Here is a 7,308-nt window from a genome sequence, read left to right as displayed (position 1 = left end):
GAATAATTCACTAAAACATTTGGCCAAATATTAGTTTTGACATTTGATGTGCTTCCCGTTGTCAACCGGATACGGATGTCAAAAGGTATCCAAAAATGGTAAAATGAGGACAATTGGCATTTAAGATGACGTTACGTATTTTCGATTCCCGTGTTTGACATAAATCAATGTAGTGCTAACTCTTTTGGCTTACGATGGCACGCAGTAGTTAAACAAAGACAATAAAATGTTTATGTTTTCGCCGTCTAAATATACATATAACGTCTGATTTATATATGTGAATATAACATGTCCTTTCTTTCTAACAACGTAAGTGCACTGCGAGTTAAGCGAATGTGTGCAATACATAACGCGTTATGCTATATGCTACGTTTGTATGGAGTTATCACACTTGTCTAATTATACTATGATCTAACTGTGGAAAAAGATCATTCCGTGTGGTAAGAAAGCTGTAGTTATTGACAATAATTCATAAAAAAAATTCTTCCACTTTCTTATCCTTTTTAAGGAATAACCAAAACTTTTATCTTAAACACCTTTGGAAATTTTAATAAGAACATTATCATGCCAGAGAGGATCTATAATATTTAACCTGACGTTTGGGTACAAATTGTTCATGAAGTTGATTAATTATATCATACATAAGGCTGTAATAGCATATTCAACATTGCCTTCGTTCAAAATTAATGACTAATCGGTTTTTGGATAAATATTGGCAGATTTAATGGTAAGCGTGACGCTAATAGGAGAAAGTTGTACGTGTTTCCATTTTAGAGTGTCTATTTCGATAAAATGTTTTGATAACCGTAATTCTATGGTAACCATCATATTTTATGGGCGGAACAGGACAAATAGAAACCGAGATGTAGTCGTTATAGAAAAAAATTAAAGTTACAAATACATTGAACTGGGGTTTTAACTCATTTTTGCCCATAATCGTGGGCGCTAAAGGCGAATACGAAATTTGGTGTAATTTAAAACAATTGGAGTTAAAAACTCTTTTTCAGAGAGGCAATACCTATCTTAATACACTAATAAGGAATTAAGTAGCAAAACGATTAGATTTTTTTTAAATCGATACAAGTTCATACGATTTGACCATTGACTTACTTAAAAAATGTCCCAAGTCAACCTATTTAAACGTAGTGACATGTAAAGGAATATGAAAAAGCTAAAACGTTGAATTTAAATTGTAATATCATCGCAGTACTGTCTAATTTTGATTGCTTCGCTGTCAGTCGAACAAACGAAGACTAAAGCGTGAATGACGCTCTGTATACGATTTTAACGCCCTATAAGTTCGGACACTTTTTAGCGCGGACCCGACGTCCATATAATTGTAAGTCAATGGATTTGACGATTGTTTGTACTTATCGATTTGTTTCTACGCGATTTTCAAGCGAATCAAGTCAATAGAAAGGCAACTCGAGTCGTCTAGATCAGAAATCAATAAACGTTCTGTAATAATTACATTCAACTTGAACAAATATGATTTACTACAAACATAAATTTGTAAATACGTTTTGCTCTCGATTTAGCCCATTTCTGCAAATTAAGGATTGGTAAGGTATTTCCTATGCCAAGAGTGTGAATGAAGGAATTAAATCAAACTTAAATGCATATAAGCAAAATTTACTAAACGCATTCTATTATACACTCATTCTATCCTATGTAGGTTCTCTAAACATGTAAACCAAAAAAACCAGTAAAAAAAAAACTCGTGTCATAAAAGGTTGCCAATTGAGTTAACGGTACAGTTAGATTGTTTACTTCGGAGAAATATCAAGATGAGATTGTACAAAGCAAATGTAATCCTATTCTTAAGCCCCAAAAACAATCAAAGCATAACCGAAGTTGAGACGAGTCACTGGAGGACAAGCGGGAAGAACTATTTTGCTACATCAAATGGTTTATTAAATAACGGTCCTACAAAAAAATACGTCTTTTTTTATGCATAATATAAAGTGACGGGATGAACAAGTCGTGCGCCTAGTGGTAAACTACTAAGCTACACGCCTGTCCATAACAGTTGCACTCAGAGCGTTAAATCGCAAAGTCCCTGACAAGTCCCATGTGCTCGTAATTTCACCAGCGCCTTTACCCGTCAAAACCGGAAATGGCTAAGGTGGCAGTACTTCCCAGGACGAACTCTTTCACAAGGAGCTCTACTGCTGCTAAAGAGTGTACTTCACCCGATTATATAAAATCCTGAAAACAGGCTAACATAAAACGAATTATTTAAGAATAAAATATCTAACTTAAATATATTTTATAATGGAGAGATTTCTCTTTAATAACTACAGCGAACCTGCAAAATTTTTGTTTTCAACTAAAGCCCTGTCTGTATTTATTAAATTTACATTTATCCCACGATTTGAAAGTCCGCCTTTTCTTATTTTTATTCATATTAAATTTCAGCGCGCGAGTCGTATGACGCGAGCGTTTGTCCCCCACACCTCATCTACTAAAATGTAGGATTTTTGACGCATTGAAATACCTGATATTAGGAACACAGTAATGCGAACGCGCTCTATCAATACTTTGATCTTCTTTTAGATATTATAGAAACAAACTCAGTGATATGTCGAATATTACGATATCAAGTGACAGTACGAACAAGTCGTGCATAATGGTAATTGCTGCGAACGTAACAGAATTTTTGTAATAAAATTTAATACAACTTCCAAAGCAGTAACTAAACGGTCATCAAGGGCACATTACGTAGGCGTCTATTTTGAACCAATCAACTAACACCACATATAAGTTATTTCAACCCTACAACAATTTAGCGAACTTTTTCTACGAACTCAAAAAGGTCAAAAAGGACGTTCACTTTTGAATTGTACTTCTATAAATGACACTACTCCTGTAAACTACGCCGTAACAGTTGTAATACCACACCGAGCTTATTGTTACTGCCCCCGTCACCATGAGGTATAAACGTTGACAAGTCCCATATTTTAGGCCTGTAATTTCACCAGCACCCCGACCCTTCAAAACCGGAACCCAGTAATGCTCACATTAATGCTTGGCGATTAGAATAAGAAATAGGTACAGTGGCAGTACTTCAATTCACTCCAGCTCTACTAAATCGTGTGTACACTAATATCTCAGATCGTGGTTTGTCAGATTTACGTCAAAGGATGAGATTAATTAAACTGTAATTAAATTTTTATTGATTCTAATTACAGTTAATAGCTACATCTCCAGTCAGGGCTGGTAGCTGTAGAGTTACCTAACTGGGTGACGAAATACTTTCATAGATTTCTCATAGATGGCGCTTCGGCTAAAAGTAGTTGAAAAACCAAATAAAAAGATTCGATACGTTCACTCAGTGGCTATTTCTAAGTGTTCGATCTTTGTATTGATAATTATTCTTTTTTTTTTAAACTGTGGCATTATCCACATACCTAAAACATTATTTGAATGAACATCAAACATCTTAGTCGGTCTGTACTTAAGTATAAAGAATATGAAAGACTGAAAGTCTATTCGTTTTAAAATTTGTTATTCCGACTTTCAATAGAATGCGCAACAAGGATAAGATAATACTAACACTTGGAGATATGGAGGTCGAATGTAAACACGTCTGGGAAAAGGCCGCTTGAATAAACACTACCGACTTCTCGACGCGTTGGGTGCGAACTTATGTGGTTTGTTGTATGTGGAAATGCTTATCATAGAATAATAAATAGAGTTTATATTCAGGAGGTTCACTTGAATAAGAACTCTTATGACCTTGAAAAATGTATTTAAAAAACTGTATTTAGGTACATGATTATTATGCTAACAATGATACTGAAAACCAGCACCAGCTATACAAATGAAATAATTACATTTTTTTAAATATTCAACCAACTACGCTCATGAAATCGAAAGATTCGTTAAGTAATTGACGCACGCATTCTGTACACATATATTCTCATCCTTTATTCAATAAAAAAAATTCAAAAGCAAATTACGTGCTGCTAGTTTTATACAAAAGCAATATCAATGGATCTATACACAACCTTCAGTTTTCTCTACCTAATTTTGGTGGCAATTTTTATTATTTCAATATTCTATAACATATTCATGAAGCATTATTAATGTCCGAGTGTGGTATTTAGCTAATAAATCACGGTAATATACTCGAATACTTCAATAATAAAAATTACCACCGAAAATAGGTCGAAAAAACTAACTTGAAAATTACCGGTTTATGATATTATCATCCTTCGCCCACGATATCTACAATTTTGTTCATTTTATATTTCTAAATTAATAACTGTTAATTATGCATTGTATGAAAATGAATACATTTCTTCATAATTAGTTTTACTTTGGTTGTGTTTTAATTTCAATTATGCTGAGAAAGAATCATAAGCTCCTTAAATAACGCTTCATTGCATCGTCGAGGACTGGCAATGTAGGCATATTTTAACTCTATATTATGACCAGGGATTTATCCCTGCAACGCTTGGTGCTAGCAGTAAGACCCCAGCTTTAGATGTTTGAACATAAACTTCCATTGTTATTATTGGAAGAAATTCGATGAGAAACTCGAAGTATTCTGTGCTGTGTCGAAGCGGCGCTAGCCTACTGGGTGAGCTGTTGCTTCTTAATTTATAGGTCATCTGTAGGGCTAGCACGAAAGGGAGCGACTTGCGCGAGAGTGACATAAAGCGCGAGATACTGCGATTCTCGCAAATAGTTCTCGCGCATTATGTCGCTCTGGTGCAAGTCGCGCCCTGTCGTGCCAACCCTACTATACGAGTCCTTGCCACGGATATACCTTTGATTTGATTGTAATGAAATTTGCATGTCCAAGAAGGTTCACAGCCATTGGAAAACGTGTGAAAACTCCAACCCCAATCTTAGAGTTAAGTAGATTTTACGGCTTTCGTGGTTATTCACTAAATGAATATCACTAATTTCAGACTTCTTACCACGGTATGACTTCTTTTTATTTTCCCGATATTTCGGAACGGTTGCACGCTCCACGGTCCATTGACTGGACGGCGGCAGATGACAGCTTTAAGAGCAGACATATCTGTCTACCCTTTTGCGCTGTCTACGACTACTACCTCCATCGCGATTTGTTGTGGCCTTACCATTGTCACTCACTTTTTTCCCACAAACCATACTCACTGTATCCACGCGCGAAACTGACCTCGAGGTGTTTTTGTTTTAAAAAACAACAACACCTCGAGTTGTGGTAAGAAGCCTGAAATTAGTGATAATCACTTAGAGTTAAGGTTGGAGATTCCAAGGCATTTGTAGCAGTAGAGCTCCGTGTGAAAGAGTTCATCCAGGGAAGTACTGTCACTGTACCTATTTCTGTCGTCAAGCAGTAATTCAGTATCCCGGTTCTTATACAGTAAGGGTACTGATAACACAACAGGCACGTGTGATTTTCAACTTTATGTATATGGATGACTGATTCAGCGGTATTGCGCCTCAGATTGGAGTGTCGCTCACCGCCGTACACGCAACTATTTTGTCCGGTTTACGACACAATAGAATAACACCGACCTCAAAAGCTCGTGGAATTACGTCTATTTGCCAAGTTTTAGGAAAGTGCGCAATACCGGGTACATCCCTAAATTTGTGACCCTTAGAGATGGAATACTTTCTTCAAATTTAAATGGGACCAATACTGAATTTCCAATTTCCAACAAAAAAAGATTCATAAAAATCGTTGCAAAAACGCCGAAGTACATAAGAAAAACATACTCAAAAAAATACAGTAGAATTAAGAACCTCTTCCTCTTTTGAAGTCGGTTAAAAACCCTCTATGGCCAGTGTGAAACGTATAATAATCTTTGATCATGACTATGAAATAGTAACTAAATAACTATAGTATACGACAATTAAGTTATATTAATGCTATTTAGAAATCCACTTAGTCTCAATCCTAGATTCTAACTAAGCGAAACCCTAGAATCAAAGTCCTTTACAACTTCATCTATATTACGGGAAGTGTAATCTCCGTGACAAACTCGCCTAAAGTTTAACTACGAGACATTTCCCTTTCCTTTCAGTATAACCAGCGAAACTGTAGTCTCGCTATTACACTAATAATACAAATACAAATTACATCCTATATATTAAATCATACATACTACCACGTCATGCTTTTACCTAACAAACCTGCAATAATTTCTGCATAAATGCCCATAATATTCTTAGTCATAATATATATTCTGAGTACTATGCAAGCTATGGTCACTTTCAAAGCAACGATCGGCAAGAAATTAGATGTAGCTTTAAATTGCATATATTAAATTGTATATAATTGATATAAAGAAGTCCATATAAAACAAACACGTCTCGTTTTCTCACGGCTCGTCTTCTATTCTTTGATTTTAAATCATTCTTCTCTCTTGCACACTGATTCCGTCTCACTCCTACGTTAGGATACGTTCACTCATCACCTAAATTATAATGATGCATGCGTTCAAATCTAGCAATCCCACATGTATATTTATTATTTTTCACAATTTTTTTAATTTTATTTTTTACTGTTCATCGCCACCAAAACTTGTAATTAAGAGTATTTAGAAATTACATATTTTTAATGAATCGGGTTCCCTCTTGACATTATGATCATAGTTCTATATAAATATTAGACAATATCACATACGTTTCTCTGATCCCACAGTAAGTAGCTAAAGCACTTGTGTCATGGAAATTGTAAACGACGACGGTACCACAATCACCCAGACCCAAGACAATACAGAAAAGTTAGTTTTCTACACTGACCAGGCCGGGGATCGAACCCAGGACCTCAGCCACTCGACCACGGAGGCCGGCAAAATAAGGTTAAGTTGTGTATATTTTAGTGAATATTTTATTGGGGCTAATAAGGACACGTCATACACATACTAATATAACATGTAGCGTGTTCCGCCAAAAGGGTAAAATCTGAAAAACAGGTCAAGTTGAGACTCTTACCTTTATAACTACATATGTAACTTAATATGATATTTATTATTAAACATTTTTGTGAAATAACTTCATTAGTTTTGTTATGATTATTAATACTATTTCAAAAATCTCTCACTAGATGTCACTAGTGGCGACGAATGCCGAAAGCCAGTACAAAGATCTATAACAAAAACACATAAGAGAATTGCGACAGCTCGGTAACTTGACCTGTGGCTCAGTTGGTAAGAGTAATGCTACAGTGCAGCATGGTTGTGGGTTCACGTCCCACAGGGTCGGAGAAAATTTTCTATGTTCGATCTTCGTTTAGATGATATTATTTAAGGCTAAATTGTTATTATTTTAATGTAGATCAAATAAAGCTCTTTTATTTTAATTAGT

This window comes from Hyposmocoma kahamanoa, unplaced genomic scaffold, assembly GCF_003589595.1.
Source record: "Hyposmocoma kahamanoa isolate Upper Pololo Valley unplaced genomic scaffold, ASM358959v1 192, whole genome shotgun sequence".
Classification (NCBI taxonomy): domain Eukaryota; kingdom Metazoa; phylum Arthropoda; class Insecta; order Lepidoptera; family Cosmopterigidae; genus Hyposmocoma; species Hyposmocoma kahamanoa.
Note: the sequence above shows the minus strand (reverse complement) of the source record.